The sequence below is a fragment of the Pinus tabuliformis genome, chromosome 1_2, assembly GCF_031772625.1.
Source record: "Pinus tabuliformis cultivar Carrire ecotype Pingquan chromosome 1_2, CPIR1, whole genome shotgun sequence".
Lineage (NCBI taxonomy): Eukaryota > Viridiplantae > Streptophyta > Pinopsida > Pinales > Pinaceae > Pinus > Pinus tabuliformis.
The window spans coordinates 557,010,630-557,027,363 of NC_142298.1; the positions used below are offsets into that span (position 1 = coordinate 557,010,630).

The 16,734-nt window shown below is 40.0% G+C and overlaps 1 long non-coding RNA gene across 3 annotated transcripts in view; it reads right to left on the reverse strand.

Moving 5' to 3' along the window:
- LOC149206815 (uncharacterized) overlaps window positions 1–16,734 on the reverse strand; it is a 256,541-nt gene that overhangs the window by 211,025 nt on the left and 28,782 nt on the right. The window contains exon 3 of one of the 3 annotated variants that reach the window (XR_016252593.1): window positions 3,348–3,467. The exons of the other annotated variants lie outside the window; for them this stretch is intronic. This is a non-coding gene — a long non-coding RNA (uncharacterized LOC149206815). Of the gene's footprint in view, window positions 1–3,347; window positions 3,468–16,734 lie in introns of those variants that run through there. 3 annotated transcript variants of the gene reach the window in all.

Sequence of the window (16,734 nt, forward strand, 5' to 3'; positions counted from 1 at the left end):
TCGCCCAAACAAGGAAGGGGGCCCGAATTAGTCGGCAAGGTCTGAACAACTTGCAGGGTCCACACTTAAGTTCGAGGGTATTCAGGAGTTCAGGGAAGTTTGCAACTCGTACTCCTAACTAGGCCGAAAAGCCCAAATTCGAGTCGCCTTCAACCTTTCAACTTTCTCTATCATCCTTTCTCAAATCAAAACAAAAAGCACTATTCACATAAACTGCAGAGTCAGTGAGTTGAGTTGAAGAGTTATGACTACGACATCCACGTAAGTGTTCAATATGTTCCTCGCATTGTGTAGACAGGCCAAGATTTTAAACTCCTTTTTTGCCTTCTTTATGTGCTTATACGGAATTGCTTTTCTTTTCGGCATAAACTTGAGATGGTTCCTAAATAAAGTTCGAGAACATAAAGAAGTTGGTGGACATTTTTGTCCAAATATGTAGCAGTCCAGAAAAATTTGACTGGGTCATTTTGAGCTATAACACTAGCTCCATCTAGGGACGGTGCCCTCCCTGCGAGGCACCAAGAACTGTAGACCAATGCCTTTAATCCATTTTTGTCCTACAACCTATAAACCTGTTCTGCTCAACTGAAAGAAACCACGCAGAAAGTAAACACACTTCAAGACTTTTGAAGACAAACCACTCTATACCAGTGCTTCTCCGTTCGGCTATGGAGTCCTTATTCACTACGTTGATACAAATTGAAAGCTTATACATTTCCTACTCTAGCCAAGTCAATTGATTTGCTCATGTGTAAGCAAATTTCCAATGATACCAGGTAAGCATGTGATTATTTGACAAACCTGGTTGCATGCAACCTTCTAAGAAACTAAAAGAACATAGTCTATGCAGCAAAAATTCCATGGGCAACTGATACTTACTGCTACAAACTAATAGCAAGCTAGAAATTGTGACTTTTGGGACCCTTGAAACAGAAGACTACATCCAAATTGCAATGGGGTCATCACACTTGCAGCGAGATGATAGTGGAGAATTTGAATTGAAGAAGATCTCCAAATAGGTTGCTACGGGATCTTGAGATAAGTCAAGAACGATGTCTTCATGATCATCAAATATCTTTGCTTTTGGTTCAAGATAACTGAATTCTAGGAAAGCAAATTCTTTACCATAATCTGATAACAATATTTTGATCTCAAAGATATGTTTGCATGCGCTCCTCTTCAACAAATTAACCATGTAAAAATCTTCTATCAGGACTCAAAACATTCCCATTGCTGCCAACAAAAGGCCCTCTACAATTTGAGCATGTGCAATTATCCTTTGCAAAATCATCTTCAAGAAATCTCAAAGTAAATCATCCATCTGTTCATAATTAGAAAAAAATCTACTGTACATGCAAAATCATCTTGTTGATATAAATGAAAACCTTGATCTGATCTTTGTTGTTCATATCCTTTATCCTGTTGCTCTGCATCCAAATATTCATCCCAAATTTGGTCTTGAAGTTTACTACAAGCCCAAAGGTTATTTTCAATCTCTTCATCCTCAATAAACATCATCTCTAAGGTTGAAGGTCTCCTCTCTCTGAAATAAAAAGCCAAATCAGGATGTTGATTTGTAGTGTAACACAACATAGCAATAGCTTCAGAAGGTTAAATGTCCTCACGCATACTAAGATAAAAGCTTTGAAATCTTCTATTGAACCTGGTAACAGTTTCATTCTTCTAGCCCCGAGGGTTAGCTCAATTGGTCGAGTCCCCATCGTTAAAGCACATTAGCTATTGAGAGGTCTGTTGGAATCACGATTGGCATTACACCAAAACCCGCAGGTGTTGGTAACCAGACGCATCGCCAGAGTTAACAAATCCACAAGAGGCGGTTAAGCACATGTCGCGAAACACACGGGAAGTGTTGGTTTATCCAATGTCCAACAATCTCCCCCAAGTGCAAGCCAGATGTGATTTGAACTCGAGACCTTTGGCTTTGATACAACTTGTTGGAATCACAATTGTCGTTACACCAAAACCTGCAGGTGTTAGTAAACGGACACATCGCTAGAGTTAATGGATCCACGAAAGGCGGTTAAGCAAATGTGACGAAACACACGGGGAGTGTTGGTTTATCCAAGGTCCAACAAGTTCACGGGTTCAATTCTCTCAATACACTCGGTGCCAGGTTCCATGGTTGAGCCGACAAGTGATCCCTGTGGGTGGACCTGCCTGGTAAAATTCTGTGGACGCAGCAGTCACTGACATCTGGGGTCCCTGAACCACATAGAAAAAAAAACAGTTTCAAAACTCAGAAAAGTATTGATCATAAGACTTGTTTTCACCCCAATACATCAGGAAAGTATCATGAAAGTATCAATTGTATTATTTACAGGGTGACATGATTGGTCATGTTAAGGAGAAATTGTGATATGGAAATCTTCTTTCAAATACAGTTAAGAGGAATGAATCAGATCAAGATCAACAATAAAGAAGATAAATCTTCTTGTTCTAATGAGGAATATTCAGTTGAAGGTTTGTGCCTATCTGAGTATACAAAGCAAAGGATAATCTTCTTCATACATAAGGGAAAAGGCAGGAAAGAACTGATGACAAAGAATATAATTTCTTTGAAAAATCATTTGACCTTTCCATATTCTCTCTTCATTTTTCTATCAGCAGCGTTCATTCTCCAATGGAGACTTTGATATTGGAGTCACCAGGTGAATGATAAGTAGCCAATATTTGATGTCTAAATCTTGTTCACCATCAAGAAATAGACCTTGTTATGTCATACACTCAGGGAAAGATAGCTTCGTTCATTCGTTCGCCGACAATGGCACCAATTTGATGTAACTCCTAGAGACAATTCTTGGGTAGGGAATCATACCCAGGCATCTGAATTTTTCTGTAATAAATTTTATTAGGAAGCAAGCTCGTCATGCAATGGAACTTGAAGTCAAAGAATTACTCTCCATAACGAGAAGGCTGCGTCTTGAATATTCACAGACTCAACAGTTAAAAAGGATAACAGAAGACAGTAGAAAAAGAACCAGCTCTCTTAGTAGAGTATTCTTGAATTCAAGAAGTTAGAGCTCAATGCTGAACAACTTTAAACAATTATGCTTAAAGGGATAAAATAGTATTTGTTATAAAGGATCATGAATGTAACAGTTTTACTCGTATACGATAGTAGGTGTGAATTGTGCAAATCTATCTACCTTACACAAATAAAAACCTATCCAGAGACAGCTTTATGTATTTCAGGAAGTAAAACTCATTCAAATGCCAAAAATACTATTAAGAAGGAACAAGACAGTGTAAGGTAAAACAAATAACAGGGGCAAGAAACAAACTGAAAATGCATCCAGGAACTGGAATCTTTATCAATTATGAATATGTCTCAGACTACTCGATACAAAAATCATTCCCAGCCCTAGCTTTTGAATCCCTTTTCCTTGGTTCTTCATTGTTTTTATCAATGTTGCGAAAATCGCAATCAGGATTAAATCGGCGTGGGTCTGAAATCAGAAAAAAAATCATAAAAATCGGCCAAAAAAAAAAAATCAAGATTTGTCGGGAATAAAACGTGATTTTTGCAAAATGAAAAAATCACTGATTTAATTGGCCGATTTAATCGTTTCAGCGAAAAAAACGCGATTTTCGTAACAGTGGTTTTTATACATTCCTTTGAAAAATTGTTTCATTTACAACTTTGTAACTGACTCCTAACTAATTAATAATTGGAAATATGAAGCAAGTGTGTTTAACATTTCAGTACATTGCAGTCTCAGAGAATAGCGTGCAGTAAGCACCAGATGAGTAACTCGAATTACGATCTGAATCATCAGATAGGAAAAAGGCGGAAGGTAACATTGTCGACATTGACACAAAGAAATTTAACCCAAAGTTCAAGACAATTCATATATTGCTAGATGTAACCTATTCTTATGGAGCCCACATTTATTCGGGCATTCGGGGTATAATATGTCGTGAGGCCCCAACAAGACAGGAAGGCCCAAATAAGCCTAGAGCCCGAACAAGCCAGCTAGATATGCAAGGTCCACACAGGAGTTCGACCCATTCGGGAGTTCAGGGCCAGTAACTTTTACAACGCACACCCAAAAGGCCTAAATGATCTGGCCCCGGATCTATTCGGGCTAGGCCCCACGCCAAAGTTTGGGGCACACAAGAGTTCAGGGGTGCAGCCTTTGTTCGATGGTCCCACTTGCCAAGAGGCCCGAAAATGCGAGAGGGCCTGAATGGGCGGGCAAGGCACAAACAACCTACTGGGTCCACACTTAAGTTTGGGAGTATTCAGGTGTTCGAGGAAGCTTGCAACTTGTGCTCCCAAACAGGCCCAAATGCCCAAATTCGGCTGCCTTCAACCTCTTAACTTCGGCCTTCATCCTTTCTCAAATCAAATCAGAAAACACTATTCACATAAACTGCATAGTCGGTGAGTTGATGTGAATTTTAGGCAACAATGGTATGTTCTATGATTTAGAGCAATTTTACTTCAATTTATTTATGAGCCCAATATTAATTTCAGTTTAGCAATCACATAAACATGTAAGTAAAATGTTGATAGAACATAAACCAATGTTTTAAAACTCCGACTCGGCCGAGGGTCGACTCCGACTCGGTATCAACTCGGCCGGCTCGATTTCAATGACTCGGTCATTGTAAAAAATACATTAAATATTTATTTTTTATAAAAACACATAATTTTAAAGATTTTCATTCATGTTTCCAAACACAGCATTAGAATATAGATAGAAGACAACATATGATCAAAGTAGGCTCATGAATATATCCATTATATCAAAATGGCACCCAATGCATTGTAATACATACACAATGATGATATAGAGATCAAAACAAAAACACATAACCAAGGAGGCTATAAATGGCCTCTACAACAAAAGTCTGTGACCAGTACTACTGGCTACTGCTAGAGTTGCCAACATCATCTGGCTCAGTGTTACTTGGAAGTTGGGAGCAGGAGCGAAAGTGGGGAGCGAGAGCGAAAACGGGAGCGGGAGCAACATTTTCAGAAGCTCCTGGTTTGGGAGCGAATCCCAGAGGAGTTCGACAACCAATGTCACTAACATCAAGGTACATAGAGGGATTGGTGCTCTTGATTAAATATGAGTTCCATACCCTAATACATGACAAAATTCAATGGAAACATTGCAATCCTCCAATCCTGAAATCCTGAAAAACTGATAAGTCTGCTGGATTTTGAATGAAATCTAAAATTCTACTTTCTCCATATGAAATCCAATGAGGCCGAAACCACTCTCAAACATCCTGAGTCATTTCATGGTAATGTTAAAAATTTAAGTAAAAGGATGAAAATGAAGATTAAGGAGAATGTCACTTTTACTTTAAGAATTTAACATTACCATGAAATTTGAATAGCATATCAATAGTAGAGAGCATTTGAGTGTGTTAAATAGGGTTTGGGAGGGGGAAATGGACCCCAAATAACATTTAACTAATTCATAAAACACATTGGAGTTCAAACCAATCAGCAAACACTTCAAAATTTCATTAAAAAAATGTCAAATCGCTGCTTTGATGGGGTTACAGGCCACTGGTTATGACTCGGCCGAGTTGGCCATGACTCAGCCGAGTCATTGAATGACTCGGCCGAGTCATGGCTGACTCGGCCGAGTCATGGCTGACTCGGCCAGTCGAACCGTTCCAAGGGCCGGGTCACAGCAGAGGGTAATGGCTCGAATCAACCCGGCCGTTTCGGTATCGAAACAGTCGTTTCTTAAAACAATGACATAAACATAAACAGTAGAAGACAAGCCAAGACAAGAGGACACAAGATGTGGCACCAGCCAGGGACAAACCCCAATGTGGGGAAACCCTTGATCAAATCTTCTTTTAGTCTTCAATAGTTCAGTAGAGAGGGATAATACAATTTACAAATTCTGGTAATTTATAACATCAACGAAAAGAGCCCTAACCAGAAAAGTCAACACTGGTCAACAGGGCAGATTTCTTCCTCAATTCAGCTCAGTCAAACCTAGTCAACTTCGACCTCCAACAGCAAATCTAATCAGTGCAAAACAATATGAAAAAGTCCAGTCAAAACTGGTCAACAAAAGTCAACCATACGACCAACCCTAGTACAATCCACGCTAGTCAAACAAGACGTCAGATTGCATCGATTCTTGTGCCTAGATCTGCGTCCTACTAGGACAAAATTCCTACACCCAAAATCGCACCAAAAACAAGTCAACGCTTGGTCAACACAGTCAAAACAACCTTCTACAAATTTGGTCAACAGCGGGAACAGAAAAGTACAGTCCTTCTTCGCACGTGTGGAGAGTTGGCTAGAAATCTGTACCCAATCATGTGAGCAGAGAGAGATTTGTGAGAATGATGAATAGACGTGACTATTGGGCTTCTAGGCCTACATGAGTTTGTTGGCCGACCATGACAATTTGTCCATAATCAAAATAAATTCATAACTTCATTTGTACATGTCAGAATCGGAAGATCTTTATATCAATCCTACACCTCTCCGAGAGAGGAATCTAATAAAAATATCAGTTGTTATAAATAAGATGACCCATATGGAGTTTGGCCCTAGTTGCCAATTTTAACAATTGAGCTAACGAACTACAATGTCCCAGTAAGTGTTCAGTATGTCGCTCACATCGTGCAAACAGGCGAGGATTTTGAGCTCGTCTTTTGGCTTCTTTTTGTGCTTATATGGAATTGTTTTCGTTTTCAGTAGAAACTTGAGGTGGTTTCCAAATAAAGCTCGAGAACATAAAGAAGTTGTGGACATTTTTGAGCAAATATGTACCAGTCTAAAAAAAAAATTGACTGGGTCATTTTGAGCTACAACAGGAAGGACTCTCGTGTTTGCAATTGAAGAAAGCTTTGTACAGACTCAAGCAGGGACCCAAGGCATGGTATTCCAGGATTAATGGATACCTGATGAGTTTGGGCTTCACCAAGATTGATATGGACCCTAACCTTTTCTTCATGGTTCTTGATGGTGATCCTTTGATCTTGGTGTTGTATGTGATGATTTGTTCCTTATTGGGGTAGATAGGCTCATAGTCGGGTGCAAGCGGGAGTTGACCTCAGAGTTCGAGATGAAGGATCATGCCTTGGTGCATTATTTCTTGGGATTGGAGGTGTGACAGAGACCAGGCGAGATCTTCCTCGGACAAGGGAAGTACATTGTTCATATTTTGAGGAGATTCGATATGATGGATTACGTGATTTTGCCTCAAATTCAGATTAGGTGGATCCATAATTTAAAAAACCGAAGTCGGTGACCGGACCGGTCCACCTAATAAACCGGGTTTCAAACCGGAACCGGTCAAACCAAGACTGGTCAAGTCTAAATGAACCGGTTTTAAAAAAAATACATTAAATAATTAATTTTTAATGAAAAAAACTATTTTTAAGATTTAAAACCATGATTCCAAACCAATAGACACAAAATATGCAAAGTTTGCTCATGTATATACTATGTAAAGGTGAATATATCAAAATGGCACCAAGTGGAATACATATCAGCAACAAAATATATAATCAATGAGGCTTTAATGGCCTCTAGAGTGCAAAAACAAAGCCTACAAACTATGGGGCCACTGGCCTACTATAATTCTACATATATGATAATAGTGATCAACATTATCACTTGAAATTTCTCATGAGTCATCATGATCAAACTCAATTGGTTGAGTCTCAACTCCCAAACTTTGCAACTGCTTGAGTCACAAACTTCTCTATTGGTTCAGTGGCTTGAGTCTCAAACTTTTGAAGGTATTCTGCCCTAATATGCCCTATTACTTCATTTGGTGCTCCACATGGTTTTACATGGCCTCCTATCCCAGCCAAGTGTTGCTTGAAACTATTAATACCCTCTCCTTCAATATATTTTTGGCAATATTTGCAGATCATTTTACCATCAATCATATCACAATGAGCCCATGCAGTATCCTTGGCTTTTGGAGGCATGATGACTACTACTTAGCTCAAACTCTCTATTGTTACACTACTCTAGCGAAAACTCAACACTCTCCAAACTCCCAATCAAACTCACAAAAACTCCAAATGAGATGTATGAGGCAAATGAGGGGGGTGAGCCCCTTTAAAGTCTTGCAGAGGGTGTTTTTGGAGGGAAACAACCCTTATTTTTTTTTCCAAAACACCTTAGAAGTTAGAAGCTTCCTAAATTGCATTGCGTGGGTCCTTCGCGACCTTGGCAGCTAACAGATCGGTTTAGGATGGAATGGGCCAGTTTGACCATACATCGGTCAGTTAGCACTGGTTTTTGTGGTTTTTGGGCAAATTGAGGGGTCGAACCCGATTTTTCTGCCGGTTTGACCCAGTCGGCTAATGAATCAACCAGTTTGACCGGTTACCGGTTCAAACCGATCAGTTTTTAAAACACTGGGTGGATCCCACTAGGTACAGGCAGTTGATTGAATCCTTGATGTACCTAGTTAACGCCAAGCCAAATATTTGCTTTGTAGTAAACACCTTGATCCAGTTCATGGTTGAGTTGAGGCATGTACATTGGGTTGCAGCGAAGTGTTTGTTGAGAGACGTATGTGGTACAATTGGATATGGTTTGAGATATGTCTTGGGTGGTAAAATGAGGCTGCAGGGATATACTGATTCAGATTGCGTCGGGAGTGCAGTGGATAGAAAGAGCACCTCGTGGTGTTACTTCAGCCTGGGATCAGCTATGATAACCTGGTTTAGTGGGAAGTAGACTTTTGTCACACTCAATACAGTAGAGACAGAGTATATCACAGCGAATGTTACAAGGCAGGAAGCAGTAAAGCTTCGAAAGCTACTTGCAGGGATATTTGATAAGGAGCTAGAGGCAACCTTGATACATTGTGATAATTAAAGTTGTGTCAAGCTTTTGGAGAATCCAGTTTTTCATGACAAGTTGAAGCACATTGAGATCAAGTATCACTTCATTCGATACATGGTGCAGAAGGGAGCAATGAAGCTCCAATACATATCCACAGACGAGCAGAGATTATGATCTCTCCAAACCTTTGTCTAGAACGAAGTTTGTATACTTCAAAAACAAGGTTGGAATGATGTTGAATGTCTCCCTCCTAGAGAGGGAGTGTTGATGTTTTTACAGCATTGAGCAGACATTCTCCCATGGGGTCATGTTGATTTGACTAGTGGGGGAATGATGCATTCACCCATGGAGCTATGTTGATTTGGCTAGGGGTGAATGTGTTGATTTTTCATGATCTTCTAATATGATAATTACTTTCCCATGATTTCTTCATTAATCCATCTCAAGTTGCATTCATCATTAAGCAATTATACATGAAAAATCTCAACAGTAAAACAATCATGACAGTAGGATCACGAAGAGACAACCAAACACAAGAGACACAAAATTTAACCCTGGGAAAACCCTAACTAGGGAAAAACCCAACAATCTTTTCTTAGGTAAATTCTTCAATTCAACAGAAGTACAATCTAAGTTTCATAAGACAACCTGAAAACTCCTAGGGCTAGACAAGCCCTTCTCCCATAAACAGCAGTTTCCTTTTCTACCTTGCTAGTCTCTCCACATGCCTGAGCCAACTCGATCTTCTCTTCTTAATGTTTGAAGCTTCTCGGTCCCCTCTAGACCTGAGGCTTGGTCTCAAAACAGGTTGTTATCTTCCTCTTGCTTATCTCGACTGCCCAGAATTTAGGTTAAGGTCCCTTCTTCTTACAAACTGAGGCTCTCGACCTCCTTTAAGGCTTTGGCCCTCCCACAGACAAAAGAACTTCAACCGTCTTAACCAGTGTTGTTAAAAGCGTGATTTAATCGCGCTTTTTTACCTCTGCCGTTTTAAACGTGCTTTTTATGGGTAAAAAGCGGCACCCTTTTTTATACCACTTTTTTCCGGAAAAAAAGCGCGATTTTTTGGGAAAAAAGCGTGGAGGGCGGCGACAGCGGGTTTATAAACACGATTTTGGTTTTTTATTTGTTCATTTCTGACTGTGGGCGCGCGTAGGAGGAGGAGAAGCTGTTGGAGAGAGGAGCTGAAGGGTTTGGGAGCAAATCCAAGTGCTTGTAGGAGAAATTCAAGAGGAGATCACCAATTTCTCCATAAAAACGGTATGTAGATTAATTATTTTTTGTTTTCCTTGATTAAAAACTTTGTTTTTCATTGTTTTTGGTTGGGAAACTTCATATGGGCACCATTTTCCTTTTGTTTTCATTGTTTTTAAAAAAAAAATTGTATTTTTTCATTGATTTGGGATGGGTAACTTGGTATGACTATGGGAACCAATTTTTTATTTTTTTTTCATTTTTTTTAAACATTGTTTATGTTTTTTCATTGTTTTTTGGCATTTGCCATTTGGTTGGGTAACTTGGGTTTGGAACTTTGGATTCTGGAAATTTGTAACTTGTAATTTTGCAAAAATGCTAAATTGTAATTTGTAATCCTAAATTCCTATTTCCTAATCCTTATTTTTCCATAGGTTTGCAAATTCAAAAACAAACATGCCAAGGAAATTGGATCCTTTCTGGGAATATGGTGAACCTATAGCTCCGAATGATAGACAAAACTTGAATTGCAAGTTGTGTGGAAAGGAGATACGCGGGGGGGTGTACAGGTTGAAGTATCACCTTGCACAAATCCCTGGACATGATGTGGGGCCCTGTATAAATACAAATCCTAAACTTATCCAAAGAGCCATGAGAGCATTGGGAGAATTAGAGCACGCTAAAGAGGCCAAAGAAGAACTCAAAAGGCAACTAAAAAGGTTAGCTGAAGGAAGTGGGCCAAGTGGCACTGGTTCTACTGCAGCGTCAGTCAATCTGGTAGCTGCATCATCATTTTTTGTTCCTCGAACCACACCTGGTTCACAACCAACTATCGGTTCAATGCTAAAAAGAACTGAAAAAGAACAAGCTGATAGGTTGATGGCAAAATTTCTCCTCTGGAGTGATATTCCTTTCAGCATTGTAAGGAATAATCCATTTTTCCAACCTGCTGTTGATGCTATTGCCAGCGTTGGCCGGGGTACAAAATCCCTTCTTATCATGATTTCAGAGGCCGGATTCTTCAAGATGAAAAGCGTGACTGCACCCAAAGATTGGAGGATTTTAGGGCATCATGGGCACAAACAGGATGCACTGTTATGTCAGATGGTTGGACTGACCAAAAGGGGAGAACCCTTATAAACTTCTTGGTTAGTTGTCCCAAGGGGACTATGTTTATCAAATCTATTGATGCAAGTCATCAAATCAAAGATGCAAGAACTTTATGTGATTTGCTGGATGTGTTTATTTTGGAGGTGGGTGCAGAAAATGTTGTCCAAGTCATAACGGACAATGCTGCAAATTATGTTGCTGCTGGTAGAATGCTTATGGACAGGCATCCTACTTTATTGTGCTGCCCATTGTATTGATTTGATGTTAGAGGACATAGGGAAAATTCCCTTTGTCAAAGATATTGTTGACTCATCAAAAAGCATCACAAAATTTATTTACAATCATACATCTGTGCTTAGCTTGATGAGAAAATGCACCAACAACAAAGAGTTGGTGCGCCCCGCCATTACACGGTTTGCGACGAGTTTCATATCTCTTCAATCCCTCTTGAATTCTATGTGGGATTTGAAGAGAATGTTTCTTTCAAAGGAGTGGCGTGCTTCGTCAATGAGCCGCAAACCAGAAGGAGAGGCCGTATGCAGACTAGTTTCATACCAGGAAGACTTCTGAGCGGGAGTGCAGGAGGTGTGCGCCGTTACTGAACCTTTGGTAAAGGTTCTTCGGTTGGTTGATGGTGAGAAGCCCGCAATGGGCTATTTGTATGAAGCCATGGACAGGGCCAAAGAAGCCATTCGGGCCTACTATGATGATAAGGGAGATGATGGGTTTCAGAAACAACTCCTTCTATGGGAAGTGATTGATGAGCGATGGAACAACACACTCCATCGTCCCATTCATGCTGCTGGGCTTTTCCTGAACCCTGCATTTTCTTATGCATGTGGGTTTAATTTTGATGCTGAGATCATGAATGGATTCTTATCCTGTGTCCTAAAGATGGTGCGATCTCCAGAACAACATATAGAGATCTCTAAACAAATTGAGACATGTAAGATGGCAGGTGGCACATTTGGCTTTGAGATGGCTGTCATTGATAGGACGATTAAAATGCCAGGTATTTTTTAGTTTGTACTTTGTAACTTTGTTTCAAATTTCATTGTCTCTTCAAATTCCATTTTTTTCTTATGTTTATTTAAAATTTTATTTGTAATTTTGTTGTAGACGCATGGTGGAAGATGTATGGTGGCAGAGTACCCCTTTTGCAAAAGCTTGTCGTACGCATCCTCAGCCAAACATGCAGCTCCTCAGGATGTGAGCGCAATTGGAGTGTATTTGAAAAAATACACAACAAGAAGCGCAATAGGTTAACACTTAAACATTTGAAATATTGCAAATTTCCAAATAAATTTTTGAATTCATTAAACAATATTTTTTTATAATATTAATTATTAATTATTATTTCATGAACTTTGTACAGGTTGGAGTCCCAGTGACTTAATGACATGGTCTATGTCTACTACAATCTTCGATTGTGGGTGAGGCAACTTGAGAGGACACCTGATATGGATGCCATCTCATTGGATGGGATTGACACCACTGCTGAATGGAGGGTTGAGGTCGAGAGGCCTCTCATGGATTCCACTGATGATTGGTTAGTGCAGGAGGAGGGGGAGGAGGAGCAGGTGGAGGAGCAGGAGGAGGAGGTGACACCGCCTACCCGGGCTACCACTACCACCAGTAGAGGACGTGGTCTCTGTCTACCTCCTGTAGTTGCTACTTCTAGTTCTTCAGCTTCTAGAGCACGTCAGACTCCACTGCCATTTCCACCAGCACAGGCACCAGCATCTACATCTAGAGGGAAAGGGAAAGCTGTGACAATTTCTCGCAAGAGGGGCAGAGGAAATCAATAGGATTAGACTTTCATTTTATTGTATATGACATTATGACATGATGAGATACATTATCATATTTTTTGTTGATATTTTGAGGCTGAGTTGGGACTCAAGTCCTCAGGAGTCAGGACTTACTATTCAGGACATGATTCAATGTTATGTGTGATTTTAGCGCTAGAAATGATATTAAACATCTTATATATTAGTTTTTTTATCATATTTATGTGTCAATGTATTTATTTTATGTTGTAGATGGTTTAGATATTAAAAATTTGAAAAAAAAATGAATATTTTTGTGCCAAATGCTTTTTTCCCGCTTTTTTCCGCTTTTTTCCCGATTTTTCCGATTTTTTCCGCTTTGTTCCCCACGCCGATTTAATCCCGCTCGCGCTTTTCACAACATTGGTCTTAACTTAAAAATCTTCCTTTTTGCATGAGTGAACAAAGATATTAGTAGATGATGATCCTCTGAATTGATGATTGAATGGAGTAGGTCGAGTGCTCCTTTTATAGTGATTTGGAGTACCCCAAGACTTCTATAAAGATAACTTCAAAATCTTGTTCCAATCTTTTACAAGAATAATGTCAAGGTCCACAAGAACAACTTTAAGATCTGCTTTAAATTTGCCCTAAGCAAACAAGGTCAAAATAACCCATAGAGTGATCTCAAGATGACCTCTGAAAGTGGCTTCAAGTTTGCCCTAACCAAGGTTGAATTTGGCCTCAGTCAAATTCGTATAGAGCTACAGAACAGGTTCATAAATTTTCTTCAAATGGAGGCCGCAAAAAATTTGTTCAGCAATGCTTCAAACATAAGGTAGAAATAAGCTTAAGAAATCTTACCAAAATTGTCAATAAGGCAGCTTCACAACAATGTCTATATAAGATAGCCAATACTCCAAGCTTGCTTCAGATAACTTTTAGGGCTCAGCCTGTACAAAAGATTTTCTTATAGTCCTTTGGATGCCACGACTAGGGTGTTGAATTTTCCTTAGGCCCTAGATCTCGTCTGAGGCTAATCACGCACGCAAACACACTAGGAACCCTCAACTTTTTAGCACCTTGCACAGCAGAAAACTTCAGTAATGAAATTAATTAAGTACACAAAGATTTGAGCCCAAAGCTCGATTATTTTATTATTCCATCAATAAAAAATCATGGGGCTCCCATACCAAGGATCATGGCCCTCGATCACTAATACAACTAATATACATTGTATACAAACTAGGGCCTGCAATTTGCCCAATGACAAGACTGAAAATTTCATCTATCACAGCAACTGGAAATTATTTTCCTAATTTTTAATTTATTTGCAGTTTGTTACCACAAATACCAAATAATTCACAATGTGATTTTCACAAATAAAAATTGTGGAAGAAATAGCACTGGAAACTGAGAAAATCTAGCGCACACATAGAAATATGACACCGTTATTTTTGGAAAAAAGCCACCGGAAAAACCCAACTTGGGAAAACCGGTGCAGCAGTTGAGGGTTTTATTTTTATGCAGCACTGAGAAATTCTGAGTACAATAATCTAGATGTTGAAATCTAGCTATCCTACAGAGAAAATACTGGCAAAAATATCTAGAGTAATTTACCCTCACTCTAGGCAATTCCGGCACTGGACTGCCTTTGAAAAGCAAGTCGTCCAATTAGGCCTGCACAGGCTATGCGTCAACCTAATGTTGCCTGCTACAACTGTTGACCGCTACAACTGTTGCCCAAACTGACTGCTAGTATAGTCGTCTTGCCTGATGTTGACTGGGAAAACGTCTCTCTGACACTCTACATTTGCACTGCAACTACCTCTCATTTGTTGTTGTTGCAACTACAACCACTGCAACTGAGATGCATCCAAAATACTAAATCATATGTGTTCAATGTGATGCATCTGTCTCCTGAGTATCTGATTGCTACTAGCTTCTGCATTGTCACTGAAGAATTTGCGTTGCTGCCAACTTTGCACTGAGCCACTTTCTATGTGCTCCTTAGCATCTGACTGCTACAAATCTGCAACCGTCACTCTAGTACTAACTGCATCAACAGCCACTAATTCATCCTACTACTAAATATTGTGGGCCCATGTAGCTAGGTATTGATCCATGAGGTGGACTCCTCAAGGACCCTACCCAATCTTTGTAGCTCTCTAGGGCTACAACACCAAATCACCACACCTCACACCTGGAGGTATGTCTACGAACATCGCAAAATTCGATCTACTCATACTGTTGTTGCTACTACTCTGTTGATGCTTCTGCACTGCTGCTGCAATTACTGCAATAATGAGTCTAATCTCCCCAGATCTTGAAGTACTAGCTTCCATCGGGATGCTCCCTCTGAAACTAGACTCCCTTTGAGTCTCGATCTCCCAATAGGAAATCTCTTTGCTCCCTCCTGGCAACTCACACTGTCCTCCTACATTGGAAACTGGACTACATAGTTCTATGCTGGGAATCTCCTGGTTGGAACTGCACCTGCATAATGTAACTGGGCAATTCGCACTGCCTGTATCACTGCATCTAGCTCTACAATTGTCTCTCAGGTATTGACTACAACTAGATTGCAACTGTCTAATGACAAATTGCGTCTACTGACATTGAACCTGCTACTAAGATATTGTGGGCTCCTATAGCAAAGGTGATGGTCCCGCTGCAACAATTTGGAACTGATCTGAATGATCTCCTTGTTGCAACTGCTTGGACCTTGCCCATTTGACACACTGGAGTCTCATACTCCTCCTCCTCCTAGATTTGGTGCCTCATTATCTCCTTTTGATCCTTGTCCCTTACTAGGACCTTTCTTCGCTTTACAACCTGCAATAGACAACTCGCACTTCCTTTGGTACCTGTCTCTGGCAACTGGAAGTCGATCTGCTACCCAGAATCTATATTTTGGCTAAATCGCACGACCTTCTCTGGCAAAATCTTGCATGGCCATCCCTGCAGAGCTAAAAAATCTGGAAACTCAAAACTGGAGAAATAAACCTCGAAAATCTCCCTCTTTCCCTCTACTCGGATTTTGAATCTGCTACTCGCACGCCCTTTTAGAGTGAGAAAAATTGCTCACAGCAACTGCCAAACTGCAATGGAAAATTGAACTTCTGAAACTCGAATTTCCCTGAGAGAAATATTCCCTCTGTTGTGCGTGCTTTTCTCTTCCACCCGACGTTGGTTTTGTTGCTACAAAACCCTCTGTGTCCAACCAAGGAATCTGGTGAACAAAAATCTGAGTTGTTGTTGCTCCCTCTGACTGCTGGAATCAATATCCCGGGCAACTCGACTTTGCTACCAACCTGCAACTAAAAATCGAACCCTTAGCCTAGTAATTCGGCCTGCTTGTTTGGGTGCTACACAGTCTCTAAGAACTTCAGCCAGTTGCTCCCTCTGAACAATGAAATTCTCTTCTCCGATTCTGAGCTTCCCGGCTGATCACTCACTCTCTGATACAATGTGAAAATTTCATCTATCACAGCAACTGGAAAGTATTTTCCTAATTGTTAATTTATTTGCAGTTTGCTACGGCAAATATCAAATAATTCAGACTATGATTTTCCAAATAAACACTGCGGAATAAATAGCTCTAGAAACTGAGAAAATCTAGCACACACATAAAATATGACACGTTATTTTTGGACAAAACCCCCGGAAAACCCAACTTGGGAAAATCGGTGCAGCAGCTGAGGGTTTTATTATTATGCAGCAGTGAGAAATTCCGAGTACAATAATCTGGATGTCGAAATCTGGCTATCCTGCAGAGAAAATACTGGCAAAAATATCTAGAGGAAATTTACCCTCACCCCGGGCAATTCCAGCACTGAACTGCCTCTG